At 40.8% G+C, this 20,376-nt stretch overlaps 1 protein-coding gene and 1 non-coding gene across 2 annotated transcripts in view; both read right to left on the bottom strand.

Annotated features, from left to right (window-relative positions):
* LOC141323603 (uncharacterized) overlaps positions 1-20,376 on the bottom strand; it is a 118,083-nt gene that overhangs the window by 8,963 nt on the left and 88,744 nt on the right. The gene's annotated exons all lie outside the window — the stretch shown is intronic.
* LOC141288761 (U5 spliceosomal RNA) lies at positions 18,005-18,120 on the bottom strand. The gene has a single exon (XR_012339736.1). It is a non-coding gene; the product is annotated as a U5 spliceosomal RNA (small nuclear RNA).

The raw sequence follows: 20,376 nt of genomic DNA, 5'->3' as shown, positions 1-20,376 counted from the left end.
CCTAGGACTGTCTGTTTTGTCAAGGCTCCCTGAACTGCCTGATCCGCCATGGCTCCTAGGACTGTCTGTTTTGTCAAGGCTCCCTGAACTGCCTGATCCGCCATGGCTCCTAGGACTGTCTGTTCTGTCATGGCTCCCTGAACTGCCTGATCCGCAATGGCTCCCTGAACTGCCTGATCCGCCATGGCTCCTTGGACTGTCTGTTCTGTCATGGCTCCCTGAACTGCCTGACCCGCAATGGCTCCTAGGACTGTCTGTTCTGTCATGGCTCCCTGAACTGCCTGAACCTCAATGGCTCCCTGAACTGCCTGATCCGCCATGGCTCCTAGGACTGTCTGTTCTGTCATGGCTCCCTGAACTGCCTGACCCGCAATGGCTCCCTGAACTGCCTGATCCGCCATGGCTCCTAGGACTGTCTGTTCTGTCATGGCTCCCTGAACTGCCTGACCCGCAATGGCTCCTAGGACTGTCTGTTCTGTCATGGCTCCCTGAACTGCCTGAACCTCAATGGCTCCCTGAACTGCCTGATCCGCCATGGCTCCTAGGACTGTCTGTTCTGTCATGGCTCCCTGAACTGCCTGACCCGCAATGGCTCCCTGAACTGCCTGATCCGCCATGGCTCCTAGGACTGTCTGTTCTGTCATGGCTCCCTGAACTGCCTGATCCGCCATGGCTCCTAGGACTGTCTGTTTTGTCATGGCTCCCTGAACTGCCTGAACCACAATGGCTCCCTGAACTGCCTGATCCGCCATGGCTCCTAGGACTGTCTGTTCTGTCATGGCTCCCTGAACTGCCTGACCCGCAATGGCTCCCTGAACTCCCTGATCCGCCATGGCTCCTAGGACTGTCTGTTCTGTCATGGCTCCCTGAACTGCCTCACCCACAATGGCTCCCTGATCATTGCTCTTCTAAATGCTCGATACAACAGTTACTACAAGCTTTATACTATTGATTTTTCTAACAAATGATGTTCATTGTATGTATGCCTGAAGAAGAAGTAGTGTACTTTGAAACGTCGCGAATACAGTTAACATTGAAGTAAAAAAGAATTTTCAGTTTGAACGCGTAAAATATCACTATTATGGCGAGATATAGAGAAAACTTTAGATCTAACAATACTTACAGCCAAGATACGAGATTCACGTCAAGACCATCAGACGCAGAACCGTATTTTTGTCACATAAACATGAACACACACACTCGTGCACAAGGCTGGCAGAGGAATGGGTTAGGAATGGACTTTGATCTCGGACAAGATAATTACAGCTATCCAGTCTGCTCAGACGACCCTCAAGCACATACAACAGCCCGTTTCCGGGCTAACCCACGTGATTATGACGTAAATAAAGACGATCAAATAGAGAGTCATTATTCTAATTAGCCATATCGACATAATAAATACCGGGTTAAATCTAGATCTTTCCATAGCTGTGTTCAATTTGGACCGGCTGGTCAATGGGAAAATGACAGAAACAGAAATACAGAAAACAGACATTTTCTGTCTAATCAAAACAATGACTTCTTTCCACATGAAAGAACTTTCATCAACACACAATACAAACAAAGACCACAAACACAAAATTGGGCATCCAACAACGGTTTAGCTAGAATTTGCTTTTATTCACCATCGATATGGATAGTCTCTACACAAACATCGAGACAGGTATGTATGAAGCAGTACCCTGATCCCAGGAGGCCTGATAAATATATTCTAAAATTACTGGAAATCAATTTGACCAAAAATTACTTTGAATTTGATTCACGTTTCTATTTCCAAGTTAAAGGAACGGCGATGGGCAAAAAGTTTGCTCTATCCTACGTGAATAGACACCTACGCGAATCCTAAACTGCTCTGCTTCTAGCATTCAAACGCTCGCCACACAATCTCCTGCAGCTGGTCCCAATCAAGAGCTGCCAGAAGGAGAGAGAGGGATAGAGAGAGACTAAGCACAATGTATAGCACACAATTCAACAAAAAATCGTCAGATATGAATACAAAAATAAATACAAATAATAATGTAAGTCCAAGGACATAACACTATATATAATATAAATGTCACTGTCATTTGATGATGGATGTGATGAATAAGCTGTCGGCGATCAAAATATTAATTTTGAAAATGATAGTTTTGAGAATATGGTTGAGATCATGATTATGAGCCATGAAGATAAGATGCTGAATGTACTGTTCAAGTGTGCTCTGATGATGACAGTGATAGTAAATCACACAATTGCAGAAGAGTTGATTCTTCCCGCTGCCATAGATATGGTGTCAGTTATGCTTGATGAGGCGAGTGTTGCGAAATTAAAGACTATCCCAGTGTCAAATGACACCACATCAAGACAAATTCACAGTATTGCAAATGACACTGAGGAACAGCTCATTGAGAAAATTAGAGGAAAGCGCTTTGCGCTTCAAGTCGATGAGGCCACTGATAGCAACAAGGACAGTTTGTTAATAGCTTATGCGCGGTTTGTTGATTTCGAGTCACTTAATGAGGATTTACTATTTTGCAAATACATCCCAAAAAGAGCAACGGCTGATAAACTTTTTAAGATTATGGATTCATACTTGACAGAGGCTGGTATTAAAAGGGAGGACTGCTTGGGAATTTGCACGGACGGTGCACAGACCATGGCAGGGAAACGAGGCAGATTGCAGGCGCTCATCAAAAGAGTTGCACCGAAAGCACAGTGGACGCACTGCATTATACATCGAGAAGCACTTGCATCGCGGCAGTTAAGCCCTACGTTAAATGATGTTTTGTCTGAAGTTGTTATCGCGGTCAACTACATCAAAACAAGACCACTGAAATCACGACTTTTTTCCGCGCTCTGTGAGGAGATGGGCGCCGATCACACTTCTTTGCTGTTTCTTGCCAGCAAATTCGGTAATGAGCAATTTCTAATGAAGCTGGCATATCTCAGTGACATTTTCTCTAAGTTTAATCAACTAAACCTCCAGCTGCAGGGCAAAGACAAACACCTACCTCATCTGGCAGACCAAGTCAGTTCATTCATCCGAAAACTGGAGATGTGGGGCAGGAAACTCAAGCAAGGAAATACAGAGTGTTTTAAATATCTAACGACTTTTTCCAAAACTAACAAGCTCACAGAAAGCACAGTGATCCCATGTTTTCTGGAGCACATCTCTGCTCTGAGAGGTCATTTTCAGAAATACTTTACTGACAGCAGTGTGCAGTTCGACTGGGTGAGAGATCAATTCACTGCTCCAGCACCTGAGGATCTAAGTTCCTCAGAAGAAGAGCAGCTCATTGAGATGACATCTGACTCAAGCATGAGGCTAAAGTTCCCATCACAAACACTTTGTGAATTCTGGCTTGGGGTGGAGAAGGAATTCCCATTGATAGGTCAGAAGACTGTTGAAATTCTGCTCCCCTTTGCAACATCCTATCTCTGCGAAACAGGGTTCTCTGCTGTTGCTTCACTGAAGAACAAGTACAGATCTAGACTCAACTTTGAACATGACTTGAGAGTGGCAATATCAAAGCTGCAAAAAGCTATACAAGCTATACAAAAAGGCCGCCACATCAGCTCACAAGATGGCTGCCACACCAGAGTCTGCAGGTGTCGTGGAGCAGAGATGATGAATTTTCTCAATGAAGTCAATAAGGTTCAAAAAGCAGAGTTCCAGATGTCAAGAAGTCGAGACAAAGGTCACCGCATCTGGTCTCTGACTGTCCGGTTATTCATACTTATACCTATCCACACTACCCAAAATTGGTAATTCCGGGTTTTTATTGGTTATGCCTATCTGGTTTGCCACAATTACTAGCCCACCTGGCCCATTTTTAATGGTGGAATTTGGCCAGATCAGCCATTTTTTAAAATAACTTTTATTCCGCCGCCTCCAATTGGTTGGAGGTGGTCACATGGGACATACATCAATCCTGTTTACATGTATCTGCCATATGTTGGAAGTCACCCAAGAGAGCAGCGCAGTTCAGTAGCAATATCAGTAATTTTAATATCATTACTCCTGCCCTGAGAGCAGTGCAGTTCAGTTAAAAACAGTAATACAAACTTATAGAGTAAACTCCATAGAGTGGCTCTAATGCTAACGCAAACTGATGAAACAACATAGATTTGAGTTCTGTTTTCACTCATATCTGTTTCACAGACAGCGCGGTAGCATTAGAAAAGCATGTTTTACTAAATTTACCACATAAGCAGCTTTGGTGTGATCGACTGATGAAGCAGTCAAATGAAAATGCATATGATATGATCATATTGTTCGCTAGTTATCTTAGTAAACGACACATATGTTGATTTTTTTATAAATACATGGTAAATTCACTTACCTTGCAATAAATGACACGAAGCGTTATAACGTATCTGTCAGAAGGATTTCCCTCTTCACGTCCAAATTTCCTGACCCCGCCTCTGCTTCAATTTCATTGATTGAATCTGTAAACCAATAATTTTCCTTTCTGCCCTCAGAACATGTGTGAGTAAGTAAAACTCCCATCTGCCTACAAGGATCTTCCAGTGTCATCGCAGGACAGTCATATAGTTGTGGTTACAATGAATGGTAAAAAGAACTTTATGGGTGGGGTGGGGGTCAGTTCTGTAGATGTGTCTGCAAAATTTCACACCACAGGTATTTGCTGATCACACCTCGTAAATACTCCCTATCACTTTGTCACAACTATGAACATATAAAACTCATGATTATGTTACACTCATACATGTTACATTGTGAAACACATATCCAGAAATTTTCTTTATCATGGCTTCATTGTCATTGAAATCCAATTCAATAGGTTGTGTTGATTAGATTGTCTGGGCCCACCTATGTGGAGGAAAACAGTTAACCTTTGTTTGTATGGGGATAGTTAATTTGCCTGACAAAAGTGTGACTTCCAATAGAGTGCCTGACAAAATGTTTGTAGAAGTGTCCTCCTGATCTATCCTTATTCAAAGGTTCGCATATCAGTAGTCAGAATGACACAGTTTGCGTCTGTCAAAATTAATTGTGAGTATATATTTCCTTCTTTTTCCAGGGTGATATGATCTCAGATTGCCTCAGATTATATGCAAGGCATGTGAAGCCACTTGGAGTCCTGGAGTGGATGACCTGATCCATAATGACCACTGGCCTGCCACTTCTCACCATTCAACTGTGTACACGACAGATGTCCTTTTTTCTTTTGAAGAGCTGAAAATGGCAGCACCAGGGATGTCTAGCCAAGCATTTCTTAGAATGCTGGATCAACGCACTGATCGCTTTGGCCATGTAAGTAATTGTGGCAATAGCTGCGTAACTGTAGTGCCTGGAGCCCATCAGACATGAAATAACTAGTTATATTCCTTAAATGACTTCTCCCCCGATTATCTCCATGATTAACACCTAAGTGCTATGAGCCAGACCTCTGGTCACTATCCAACTCATCCCCCCACCATCAAGATAAGACTCTTACAGAAGTGCAGATACACTTTCCTTATTCAGACATACAGTCCCACATACAGTTATAAAGAAATGTACACATATCATTGTGCTACCTTTTCTTATATTGTTGTTTCTGTTATGTATGTCGGCTTCAAACATTAATCCGCAATAGGTGAATTATTGTGCATGCTAAGACTCTCACATTTATAATCACTCAGTCCACCGAGAAGATACATAGATCATGTTTGGTGTCTATGAGCAGCATTTATTATTCCCTAAATGTTAATGTTTGTGGCATCTTAATAACTCCTTGCTTATATGTATTATTGAACTTTTGAAAGTTTTGCGGCCAAACAACCAATCAGCTTCCACATGCGAAACACCATTTTGAGAGACAAAGACTTTCAATCTTCCCTCCAAAACTCAGATCAACCGGATTGGACAAGGTCCAACTGTGGGCGTGAATGACCTACAGGTTTATAAACCTTCCCTCATCTCTCTCTCACTCTCTTGCCTTCTGGAAACAAAGACACGTCACCCGCACCTCCCCCCAGATCCATGGAGATGATGAGGCCTGCAATACTCTCAAGGAACTGGAAAGGACTTTCTGAGCTGAACACTTACGGAACCAATGCACAACAACAACAAGCTTGCAAGTATCCGTCCTTTCTACAAACGTAGATAGCTGCGTTTAAGGCGCTTCATAAAAGAAACGATTTCAGGTTGTTCAGAACCGTTTCATTCCTGTCCCTTTGCAAACTCACTTTCTGTCTCTCTCTCTCTCTTACTCTCTCTCACGCGTTCTCTGTCTATTTGTGTTTTATGTACGTTTGTCTATGTGCGATCGTTTGTAAGTAGAATAGTTTAATAAACAACCATATATTCACATATAATGATTCTCTGTGCTGAATGCTTACATTACAAAAGTCACTTAAACTGTTTCGATCTCATATTGCTACCTTAAGCCCTATTCTGTTCAATTGTTTTACTCCGTTCTGGTTAGTAAAAATGCGTTGCCGTGACGACGGGCCAACGTCAGAGTAATGGGTATCACTGAACAATTTGCTGGACAAAGAAACCAGTCGATATCGTTATTACTGTTACTGATCAGAAACTGGAAATTGCGTATATTTAATGACGATTATTATACACGATTTCCTGTGAGTTAAACTACTTTCCCTGACTGAAATGTATGTTTTAAATAACTCATTTCATCCTATTCATTGGTCATAAGATGAGAAGATGTACACACATATATTGATCATCTTAAATTCTTTGAGCTAACCAAAATTCTCTACATAACTAAATAAATAATACTATGAGGGCATGATAATTATGATTATAGAAAGTACACATGAACATTTGCACTGTTTAGGAAAAAAGTTGTTAAATTTAGACCCTTTATAAACAGCCATAAACTCATGTTCTCTTATCAGTCATGCAGTTTGCACTAAAAAATTTCTAAAAACAAAACAAAACAGGTCATTCTGAGGATCTCAACTTCAACTCCATTGGCTACAGACTTTGACATCTTCTTCCCAATATCATTTCCTTTTCCCAAAAGTGTTCCCTTGGATTAATGGGCCAAACATCCCCAAAAACACCAGTGTATAGAGTATGAGTGAAGTTTTCATATTGTTAATTTTCTTTGATATGTATTCTAAGGATTGGTTACACAATTAGTACAAACATCCCGAAATGTATCCATTTAGAGCATTTTACTTCAGTGCAGTACATATTTAATTTGATCTGTTTTGCTGTTCTCTTTTACTGAACTCTTTTGAAACAGAGCGGTAACATCACAGCAGACAGCTTCTGGAAAAGCTTCTTGGAGTGGGAAGCTGTCCGATTCGAAGTGGACAAATTATGCCAGGAGGACCACTTTGACTGCCCAGCGTGCAGCCCAGACATGCTTGCAGTATCTGTTGATGGAAATCACAAGCACTACAGATTCAAGAGTGCAGCAAGGTATTTACAAAATCCTGTGTGTGCATTGACGGTTCATTACTTTGAAAGCAACTGCTGTAAAATGAAGATCATATGAATGTTTAAAGTTAATATGTATCTCTTTTATTTAATCTTTGATGGCTTGTTCATCGCAAATGATGATGACGTCGCAAGATTCGTGGACTATGTCAATACCTCAACCAGTCATGTAAACTTGCACAACTTCCCTATATTTACCTATAAAACACCACGTCCTAGAGAACTTTGTTTGTACAAGTTTGGACTGTTAACCGTCTTTCATGTTTAAGGTTTCTGGAAGAGGTGTCTATCGAGGGCAGTGGTCAGCGGCGGGCGGAACGTCTCAGAAGTCCTCAGGATAAACAGACGAGGAGGGCCTGGATCTCGCTGTATGTCGTCATGGGGTTCTCCTTCGTGCATTTAATATGTTCAGGGGGGAGTTTTTTGCCTACTCCCTGTAACTTCAAAAGCAAATGGCCTGTAAGCAAGTGGCATTTTTTGCTATGGATGTGGCATGCAAGCACTGGCCTTACCTCCGGAGAGTGTAAAAATTAACCCTGCAGCAACACAGTGGAACACAGTCAATATAGTGCAAAAGGATTTTTGATAAGGATAATATAGTGCTAAAATATAAAATACAATGACAATGCACCAATGCAGTAACAGGCAATAAAAAGAGTTTAACAATTAACACTGCAGAAACATTGGAACACAATGAAAATAGTGCCAAAGATGTTTGCTAAGGATAAGGATAAGTATAGTGCTCGGATATAAAATACAATGACAATGCACCAATTTGGGATTATCAATACTTGACCTTTTTAAATATTTATCCATTGTGGATTCTAGCCTAGTAACGTTAGGTTAGCGTTTTTATAGTGCTTTGACGGACTGACCGACCGACCGCTGGAGCCTGGATGAGGAAGGTAGCACTCCTGCGTTGGCGGCGACCTCATGACGGGGATGTCGCTTGGGGGGGGGTGTGACGAGTCGGCTGCCTCCCCCCTAATTTTCATCACCACCCCGTCCCTTATACGCCGCCCTTCTCCAGGCTCCCGACGGGAGTGGGTGTGTAGGGGAGAGGAGGGGCGAGTAATTGGCTTGGGCTGGCGGCGTGTGATGAGGACACGTGAAGGAAATGAAGCCACATCACCGCCGCTGTTTAAATCCCGAGCGCGCCTCTCAGGAGACCGGTCTCTCCCCCGTGCATGCACGCTGGTGTCCTCGCGGGTCCAGGAAGGGGTGAAGAGGGAATCCTGCGCCGACCAAGAGGACGAGCCGCCGGACCCGCGGTCCGGCTGAAGCCGCCAGAGATGCCGCCGCCCCAGCACCGGACAGCTCGAGAGGGATGAAGCAGCCATAGATGCCGCTGCCCCAGCACCCCGGTGCCAGCACGGGGAGTGCGTGTGGCTGCCGGACTCCGCCCCTTTCCAGGACCCTTCCCTATCGAACACTGCCCATCCTTCACGAAACCCAGGCACTCGAGGACACCAGATCCCCCTTTTATTTTGGACACTATTTCCCTTTATGGACACTTTTCCCCTTATTCTCTGTTTAATAAAAGCCTCTCCGAGGCCTGACGCCACACCCACTGTGTCTGTCGTTGGCCCCTCCCGCCACAACACGTAGAAACAGAAGAAGGGCTGAGATGAGGAGAAGTAGGTCAATAGCGATGAATAATGACCCTGGGGCTCCTGGAAATTCTGATGACCCCCCAGACTATTATTTCATGACTCGAGAGGATCAGGAGTTTACTGAAACAGCGCCTCCTGGTTTAGAGATGCATAGTTCCAGAGATGGTTATAATAAGTTTCCAAAATTACAGGAACTCCTATCCTGACACCACATTCAACAACGCACAAAGAGACATCAGAATTCAACCGGTCCCCAGGGTCATTATCAGAAATGGACCAAAACGCCCATTCAACAAAAGAAGGGGAAACAACAGATATTTTAATCAACAAAACAATCGAGACAGACAAAACACAAATCAGTACACCCCTGTGCCCCCTAGATTGCAGACAGCCTCTAAATTGATGTATGATCTCATGAGATTTACCCATCATTCAGAGAAAGTGACCACCAAAGTCACTAACAACAGCCCTGTCACTTTCAGGCGCCTGACCAAACACCTGACCGAGTCGGTCAAACCAGCCATGCCCAATGAAAGGACAAAAGATCTCCTTGAGGGCAATGCAAAAAACTGGGCTTTCACCACTCAACAGATTCTTGATGAACATTATGAAACATTATTGGAGATCACTCTGAGAGAGCTTAAGGATAGAACGGATCAGGCTGATTGGCACCAGGCGTTTGAAATTGCACAAGGCTGGGCTAAAAAGAACTTTGGTCAGATGATTCATACAGAGATCTACACGAGAGTTGAGGCCCTTTACACAACAGAATTGTGTAATGAACTGGATCGAAGTGACCAGGAAAGACAATCCCAGGGAGGAGCGACAGGGGGTACACAAACAGTGGAACCTAACACACAAACAGTCAGACCTAGGAAGGGAATTTCCCACGTCCCAGTACAGACTTCTCCCAGACCAGCCGCCCCCCCTAACAGGGGCGACTGGTCATTTGACACAGAGTTTCCCCCTTTAGAACCAAGACCGACTCTGGAACCCACCCCAACCAGACCTAGATCACCCAGGGCTCCTAAAAGACCTAGGAGAATAATGACAGAACCATTAGTACATTTTGCAGAGCAAAATGAAACATCTAATGCTCAACAAGGATCTACTGGAGTGGGAGGGGTTACAGAGTCGGTAGCAGCTTTACTTTCTCTTCCATTGAACGTCCAAACAGATGTTCAGGAAACACCATTGAACTTGGCCCAAAAGGAGGTCACAAACGAGAGAGTTGAAGTCCTTGCTGAGTCAGTTCCTACTAACACGGAGGGTGAAAATCTGGAATTCACCAGAGTGATGTCATCTCCCATCATGTTTTCAGATGACTCCCAGGAAATTCAACTCTCCATGTACACCACTAACACGATGGCTGCTCCCGAAGAAGGGACCTCAACAGACCAACAAGAAAATGGAAAGGATAGGGGTCAGATACAAAAGAATGCACAGGACAAAGAGGGTCACTGTGCATCTCATACTGAGCTTCCTAAAGAGGTTGCTGCAGGTCTTCGAACACCAACTAAAGCTGAGGGAGCCCCAGAAACACCAACCACCCCAAATTCTATGGCCAGACCATGCCGTCATGTGAACATAGAAAACAAACAATTGGATTGGAGTTTAAATTTCAAAAAGAAGTATGTATTTATTGGCGACTCTAACTTAGCGAGAATTCCTCCTTTAAACATCCCTGATCTTCAGGTTGATAGTTATCAGGGTCCAAAATTTCAGCATGCAGGCAATCTGGTTGAGAGGGCCACAATCGCTCTGGAACCCGAGATCTTGGTTATGTCCTTTGGCATTAACAACAGAAAACAAAGATGTGCAATGATGGCTACAAAGGAAATACACAGAGTTTACAGATTGGCAAGAACCAGATTGCCACACACTGAGATTTTCATCCCAATCATCAATTATAGCGACCACCTATCACCAGAGGAACAGAAATTGCTGGGTGATATGAATGATTATATCAGGGCCAATCTGAATTTTTTGGAGGCTCTACCTTCTGATCACTACGTGGTGGAAAGAGATGGTGTTCACTGGTCTTTTGAAACGGCCAAGGCCATTTTGGATCACTGGGGCAATACTTTAAACTTGTAAGAACCACAAGCCCCAGAAATGAAGAAAAGCTTATAGTTAATCTTTCCTCTTTCTCACTCTCTTCAGATCAGAGAGAGATTTTTTTAAAAGGTTTATCGTTTGTACCCACTCCACAGAATAATAAAACTAAACAATTAGAACTTTTAACTGATCTTCAAAACTATCATAGACGGATTAAATTAGAGACATTCTTTGAAGGAAAAAATACATCAAAAAAGAAGATCCCCTTCACTAGACAACTCTCAATCAACTCTCCATCCAGCCCATCAGGATCTGGTTCAGCTTCTACATCTAGCTATGGGTCAAAGAATGCATGGTCAGAGGGAAAGTGGATTGTTGACGAGTCGTGCATAAAGCAGATGTTTCAGACTTGCTGCCAATGTGGAAAGCCCATGGAGGAAAGGAAGCTGACCAGGCATGGAAACCAATTAAAGATACGCTGGACCTGCCTGCAAGGACACAAAGGGTTATGGCAATCCTGCCCAGACCAGAAGAAGATGGCCCGAAACAATATTCTAACTTCTGCTGCCATATTATTCACCGGGGCAACTTACACAGACATAAAAGATTGGGCATCTCTTATAAACCTACAAATCACAGGCAAAACTCAATTCTACACTTTACAGGCAAAGTATCTCATTCCTGTCATCAACCGTACATACAAAAAACAACAGGACTGCATCATTGAAAGCCTGAAACAACCCACTGAAATGGAAGAAAAAGTTGCCTTGGCAGGAGATGCACGATGTGACAGCCCTGGTGAGCAGAGTACTTTGTGTAAACTTTTGAAATCCAAACATCATTGACAGTATCTGCCATCACCGAATGTCATGTCAATAATTTTGTTGTATAGGTTTCAGTGCAAAGTATTCCACATACTACTTTAAGAATGATTCCACAAAGGAAATCCTGCACTTTGAATTAGTTCAGGTATCAAATTATTAATACATAATTTCATTAATGACTTGATTTATTAATTATCTTGACCATGGGTGTCAGTGTTGGCGTCGTCACCACTGATAGAGCTCCATCAATCCGCAAAATTATTAAGGAGACGTACAGTGTCATTCGGCACGAGTTTGATGCCTGGCACGACAATAAGAGTAAGTGATGCCTCCCGGAAAGTCAATCAGTTACATTGTTTTCTCATTTGTGCATTGCTGAAGTCTGCAGCCATGCCTTGTGTGCAGTTAGTGAAATGCTGATTGTAATATCTCCCTCTTTTTAGGTGTCAAGAAGAACCTTGTCGCTGCATCCAATAAGAAAGAAAACCAAGAGATACAGACCTTGATGAAGTCTATAAGTAACCATCTATACTGGTCCTGTAGCTCCACTCAAGGAGATGATGAGGTAACAACACATTTCTGACATCTATTGGTATTACTTTTAATAGACATTACACTGTATAACCACATTGGATAAATATTCAAAGAGGATCTCCCACAGGAATGTGTGCGTCGCTGGAAATCAATGCTCCATCACATCACTGGTACATAGATGGGAGGAAGACGGTGTCCAACACACATGCCATCATGGCCCTCTCACAGACAACGAACAGCGAAGGAAGAGGTGGATGAAGGTGGATTCCCCAGCATACTGCGTTTTAAAAAGTATTGTCCTGGACAAAAACTTACTGTGTGATTTGCAACAGATGGCACTGTTCAAACACACTGGTACGTCTTCACACAACTTTTCCTGTCACACAATTTTTTTTTTATATCTGTGAACATAAATAATGCTGAAAATAGGCTCATAAAGATAACATTTCACAGTATGTAATCACACGTTTATTTTGCTAATATTTGTATGGTTGAGTTGCATCTAAACAGGTTTCCTGGAAGTCTTTCATTCAACAATGCTGAAATACACTCAAAAAAGGCTACACTTATCATACGATGTAATGCTGGCCAGAACTCAGCTTGCAGTCATGGACCACAATGCAAATGTTGGCAAGCAGCAGGCCAAAACAAAGGAAGGTAATGACATACAACTTCTACGGTAGTTCTTACCATTATAAAATTATCTGAATGGGACTTTAACAATGTGAGCTGCAGAACTGTTATTCTCTGTGCAAATACCATGTGTACACCTACACTGACATTTCATCATGTTATTGCATTTATGTGTTTCATAGGACAACCACAAAAAATCCACAGATACACATTGTCTTTTACATAAAAGTAGTTTTCATCCACCACACACTTTAAAGGGGATTCTGAAATCAGGGCCCGTATCCCTAAAGAATTTTTGTCCAAAAAGTGTCTCCTAGCGGCCAAATTCTAAGAAAATTTTCAAAGTCATGACGTTTTCTTAGAATTTCCCCTAAAAGTGACACGAAAATCCCAGTTAATATAAAAGCTATTCCTCAAGATTCCTAGCACTTAAAAGGGCTCCTAAGGCGAGATCTGCTAGGAGCAGGGAAGAGGACTTTAAGTGGCTTAGGAGTTCCCCTAAGCAGCTGCACAAAATGGCCAACAGAGGAGGCAGGAGAGATGTCCTGCAAACACTGGATGACAGGGAATTATTGAGACGCTACAGACTGGATCGTGCAGGAATCATGTTTGTGGTGGATCTCCTTAGAGATGCAATTACTTCAACAACTGGGCCAGCAACAAACCTTGCTCCTCAGTCCAGTTTGGCTTGCGATTCCTTTTTTTCTAAATTTTCTGTGTTTGTAGGATATTTGTTAACAAGCCTTCATAAATAGACCAGCCAGCAAACACAGACATTGATAAAAGCTGAGCCGTGGAATCCTCGTTAAGACCACACTGAGTTGTAACGTTGCAATTTCTACTTCATTAAGGACAGCCCCTTGAGATAGGTCATCTTGTTTTCAATGGGGTCCATATGGGAGTGAAAGTACAAAATATGCCAGCTAGGATATTAATATGAGCAAATAAGACACAAATCATTATTTGAACATGGTGTAATGAGCTTAAGTTTTCACATATTTTAGATTTGAATGTTAGGCTATAACCCCTACAGCTTACTATTCATTTTCCAGATATTTTCTTGAATGTGAAATATTATTTACAATTACAGTCTGCATAAGATTAGAGTGTATAATTATGCTTATTGATTTGAGGGTACATCCTTTGCTCATTATCACCAAAAGTTGATTTTCATCAAACTTGTAGGATCAACCAATCACGGCTTTTGAAATGATGACTCATACCTAGCAACGGGGTCAACCACACCTCCTCACTAATTCTAAGTTAATAAAAACATAATGGTTCATTAAGGTCTTTATGCACCCCTGAAAACAGTTATTGCACCTCTGTCTAGAGATCATCTTAAATATTACACAGTGTACCTTTAACATCTTTTCAAAATCACAGCATTAAAAAAGAAAAGAAAAAAGAAAACACTTGCTGGCTCTCCTGTGTCTTTGAGTATTTTTTTATTTTTGGAACTTGGTCATATTTTTGCTTTGATTAGTGATTGCATTTTTTTCATTTAGAAGGATTTGTTTTTGAAGTGAAGTGACTGAAATTAAATTTAATTAAGAAGTTTCAATTATTGATTTTAATTATTTTGCCTGATGTTCCATGTTACAAAATGTTCTATATGTTTCCTAAAATAAAATATACTGTGTTCAGTTAAAAAAAAAATTAAAAAATGTTTTTTTTTTTTACCCAGACATTGAAATATAACATTGTAGAGCAGTAATTACAATACCGTGATACCGTGAAACCGTGATATTTTTATCCAAGGTTATCATACCGTCAGAATCTTATACCGGCCCATGCCTAGGCCTGAGACCAAGTAGTTAGACAATAATTCATATGCGAAAAAATCATAGAATGCATAAACACTAAAGCAGCTTGGGTAGACATTGAATTCCTGATATATCGAAAATTCGATAAATTGAATTTTATTTTCTTAACAGTATGTAAAATCTGAGAATTAAACTTAAGTTTGGAGTCAATGATAATACCAAGATATTTAAGTTCAGAGAAAATTTTAATTTTTTCACCGTTAATAAAAATATCCGGATTAACTGCAGAGTCGGTTGTTTTATTAAAAATCATACCAACCGTTTTGGAAAGATTTAACTGCAGGCTACAGTGATTTAACCATTCACTAATTTTTACCATAGCCTTCGTAAGTTTGGCTGCCACAGCTGCTTCTGATGTTCCATGTATATATAAAACAGTGTCATCTGCATACATTTGAACTCTCACTTCTGGGCACACACTTGGCAAGTCAATAATATACATGCAAAACAAAAGGGGGCCCAATATAGACCCTTGAGGCACTCCAATGGATAACTGAAGAGGTTCAGAAAGATAGCTACCAATTCATACAGTTTGTGATCGTTGAAAAATATAAGATGCTACCCACTTTAGAGTATTATCTGAAAAATTTAAATGAGATAGTTTAGACAATAAAATATTGTGATTAACAGTGTCAAAGGCTTTCCTAAGATCTAAAAAAATAGCTCCAACAACCTTGTTCCTATCCAGCAATGATTTAATATTTTCGATAAAAAAAACAGTTTGTTGTCTGAGTGTAGTGATTTGTCCTAAATCCAAATTGTAGTGGATGAAGGGAAAAAAATGAGTTATTCAAGTGATTCCTAATCTGTTGAGACACCCATTTTTCTAAAACCTTGGATATTACTGGCAAAATGCTAATAGGTCTATAATTGGAAATAATTTGTCTGTCTCCTGATTTAAATAAAGGGGAAACAATAGATAATTTCCAAGCATTTGGGAATTCCCCCAGAGAAATAGATTGATTTATAATTTTTGTGATGGGGATAAGCAAGGACGAACCTAATTCTTTCAACATTGTATTATCCATACCAAAGACATCTTTCGCTTTAGAAGTATTAAGTGAACTGATTAAGGATTCTATGTCTCTTTCAGAAGCGCTGGAAAACACGAGGCTGTGCTCTGATGACAAGATAGGGCACTTACTAATATCTACGTGTGAGAAACCCTGTGCAATAGATGCAACAGAGTCTACAAAATAGTTATTAAAAGCTGTAGCAACCACAGTTGGATCAGAAATACTTTTCCCATCCAACACAAGATCAACAGGTTTACTGTCTTTATGTTCCTGCCCCAGCAATTTGTTTAATTGATCTCAAATCAATTTTGAATTGCCCTTTGCATTGTTTATAATGGTTAGAAAAAAGTCAGCCCTTGACTTTCTTAACTGAGATGTAACTTTATTCCTCAACATTGCAAAACGGTGTTTATCAGTACTTAATTTTGAGTTATTAGCCTTTTTTTTTTTTTGCAAGATCACGTTCTTTCATTAATCCATGGGAGACTATTCTTAAAATTTCTTTTTCTAAATGTTTGGGTAAACTCCTTGATAAAATACTGTAGTCTACTTGTAAGCACTGTACTTCCATCATGTACATCTTTCCCAGCTAGCAAATCACTCCAGTTAAACCTGTTTATTTTATCTATAAACTGATCCCGTACTTTGTTGGGTATTCTAGATACTTCTTTCTCCTTGAGAGTTGAAACAGAAAACCTTTTGCTAGTTAACTTTCTTGTCACCAGAACTAAATTATGGTCAGATAGTCCAGTGATCATATTAAAGGATTTTGTAATTCTTTCTGGTTTATTGCAAAAGATTAAATCAATCTGCGTTTCAGTATTATGAGTTTTTCTTGTTGGACCCTTGACTATCTGTGTTTCATCAAAATTATCACATATTTGACAAGTTAATTTCCTCACATTGAATACTATTTTTTATATACACCAAAACACCACCACCTTTAGATCTCACTCTATCATTTCTATAAATTTGATAACCTGGTATGGTGATGGCTGCATAAGGTGAATTCTCATGAAGCCAAGTTTCGGACAGACATAAGAAATCCAAATTAGAGTCCATTAACAAATGTCGTATTTGCTCATTTTTAGACATGAAACTACGTACATTCAAATGACCACCAAATAAGCCCTTTGGTTTTATGCTGGGGTCCCATAATATTTTAGAGTTGTTCACAGTTCTGAAGACGTTCCATTTTCTATTTTTCACTACTGCTCGATTTGTCGTCAACTTCCTGTTTTGATTTGTAGAACTTCCAATCGTAGCTAAGCTACCCATAACAGCATTACTTTCAGTAAAATGAGATTGTGACTGTGACAATTTTCGAATTGACAAGTCACTGCCTGCATCCTCACACCCACACGGCGATCTCCGTTGAACAACAGGGACGCCAGCAGGGCAAACAACATCTCCCTGGCTCCCCTCCAGCAAACTCCGCGAACCCCCGCAGAACACGCCATTCCTCCGGAACAAACCGCACTCCCCATCCAAAGCAGACGCACCAACCGCCGCCACGACGCCAACCACAGGAAGATCCACAGCGTTCGCCGAAGAAACAGAAGCCGGTATGTCAATCGATTGCACCAAAGCATAGCAATGTGATGATGAACGTACCTGTAGGTTTCCAAAGTTGCTCCTACTATAGATAGATGATACATGTGGCCCCGTCCGCGTTGGTACGCTGACTGGACCAGGGCATTGATGAATGTCGCCAGATAATAATAGACAAATTGAAATAAAGAAAGCGAGGCTTTGTTGTTGGCGTAGTACAGCTTTGTACATTCGTCCTCTTGTTTTACTGAAGAGATGTGGATGAATAAAGGTGATAGTCAAAGCATGTCTCCCGAAACCAAAGTGATTATTATTTGAACGGCTCGCCATCAAATGAGTTGGACAGGATAATCTTAAATCCTCATAAGGAAAAAAACTATTATTAAAATTTTGTCCAATAAAAATGGGGCTAAAATTACTTAAAATCAGCACATAAACGAGGAGTGCCAAAACTATCCCCGGCACACCCGGCACACCTGCCGCCATCTTCCTTGATTATGAGCCCACACATTGGTGTGTGGTCAGATTTAGTCTGCTATTGAAACTGCAGTGCAGCTCTGCTGTGAGCAGAGCACCCAAAAATACAGGTCACTCGGAAAGGTACCCCTCCACGGAAATCTTTAGTAAAAGGCGAAAGATTTATGCGTCTATGAAGAGAAACTCGAGTTGTGTGCCCATGCGCTTGAGCATGTGCGCTCCCTGTGGTAAACCACTATACTCACAAAGGGTAATCTAGGGTGCCGATAAGATTTTCATCTCCCCCTCACTCCAAATGGGAGGAGTAAAAGTTAAAAAGTCTCTTCCATCATCCATTCTCGCCTGCCACAGGCCAGCCGTGAATAGTTGGAACACGCTGACAGCCAATGAAATGCAAGCTTTGTTGCCGCTGTCCAAGGTTTTGAATTACACCGACAACCAATCAGATTTTTTCACATTATTTGGGGTAAACGTCTGGACCGGGGTTCGAATCCCGCTCACTGCAGTTTTGCGCTCTGCTCAAATGTGTACTTAAAGCAAATGTAAACACAAAAAGACACCCTACAGCCTTCCAGTAAATACGTTACATCATTATTTACATGAAACAATTATTTATATTTCTTTTATGTGTGGTTATAGTGCTGGGCGATATGACGATATATATCGTGGGGGCGATAGAAAAGTGTCTATCGTCCTATTTCTCTTCTATCGTTTCTATCGTCTCTAACCTAATTTTATCAATTACTAAAGAAAATATTGCATTAAATAGGCTATGACAAATGTATGATAGTGTCTTGTTGCTGTGCAATACATACTCTACCCTATAAGTGATCATCAAGAATAAAAACGAACTTTTCCACAAAAAAACTCCGTCCTGTGCGACGTGACGCTTTATGTTGTTGCGACATGCTTTAACTCGTGAGTGCCTAGCCTAAAGATGGAGACGCAAGAGGTTGAAGATGAATAACCGGATCGAGTCGCAACAAACTGAAACTGCTACGCAGGCAGCAGACAATAAGTAATTTTACCGACACGTGGGTACGTCAGTGATTTTGTTGCGTTTTGACTTCAAGAACCAGAAGTCATGTGCAAACTCTGTCAAAAGACTGTTTCCGCGCCCGACCGTTTCACGCCTGTTTCGCACATACTTCGTCTGCAGTGCATGCGTTGCGTATTTTTTTCCGCACCCTTGTTAACGGATCAGGGCTGCGTTTCCCAAAAGCATTGTAAGCTTAAGTACATCGTAGACCCATTGAAACCAATGGAGCTACGATCAACTTATGCTTACGATGCTTTTGGGAAACGGAGCCCAGATCGTTCACACTGCACGCGGTTGCTGTCCGGTAGTGCGTTCCAGAAGCGGTGTGTTTGCAGCAGCGGAGCGATCCTTTCGGCACAGTCTGTTTTTGCTGCGCTGCATGCGCTGAATTAAAGTGACAGCGCATTGTTCGCTGTAAAAATGAACATGGATTGACACGGAAATGTACCATAAATGCATATAAATGCAGTCTACTGTGTTTCACAGTCAACACGTGGCTTTTTGGCTAGGTTTAAAATAGTGCAGTTTTAAATAAACAAGGCAACATAATAGATGCACTTGTCCAGGTAGAAAAGTTCTTTAAAATATGGTTTTTAATAAAGATTTAATACGAAAGAAAGGCACAGAGAGCCGACTGCTTGTCTGTGGTAAGTTTTAATTTAAAATATTTGTGATAGCCCAATTTCAATATGAAAAGGAAGCTATAGCCTACCTATGCTGTGTTTAAATGTGTTGCAACTTGCTTGAACAACTTAATACAAATCTAGAAGTCAAGTGAATTGAATAATAGCCTACGTTGTTTATAATACGTTGAGTTTAAACGTGAATATGTCTAGTATTATTGTTTTAGTGTACTGTGATAAAGGAGTATCCCAATGCTGAAAAAGCACGTTTGGATTTGAAATTAAAATAACGGATAAATTGTGTGTTTGTGGTAAACAGCCGCGGATCAGTAGTCTGCACAATACTGCTGCACTAAAATGTATTTTTCTCATTTGTGACAGTTCAGTTAAATGTCACTTCAAATAACGGAAAAAAAATAAGGTTGCAAAAAAATTATGCAATGATATTTATGTCAAACTTTTCAGGGAATAACTGAAAACGTACTTTATTTTGGTATATCGTGATATATATCGTTATCGTGATATAAAATAATCCATATCGTGATACATGATTTTTCCATATCGCCCAGCACTATGTGGTTATTGGCCAAAGTAGCTACAGCACCTTGGCCAGCATCAGATTTAATAAAACATATAATAAATCTTACTCAAAATTCAATATTTATTTGTCATGTTATGTTTATAAATGTTTTATTTGACATATGTTAATAAATATATTTTATATTATATATATTTATATGTAAAACATATTTATATATTCATATATTTTATTTTTGTATTTACTAT

This window comes from Garra rufa, chromosome 1, assembly GCF_049309525.1.
Source record: "Garra rufa chromosome 1, GarRuf1.0, whole genome shotgun sequence".
In the NCBI taxonomy this organism is placed as follows: Eukaryota; Metazoa; Chordata; class Actinopteri; order Cypriniformes; family Cyprinidae; genus Garra; species Garra rufa.
Note: the sequence above shows the minus strand (reverse complement) of the source record. Positions and strands in the feature narration are given on the sequence as shown.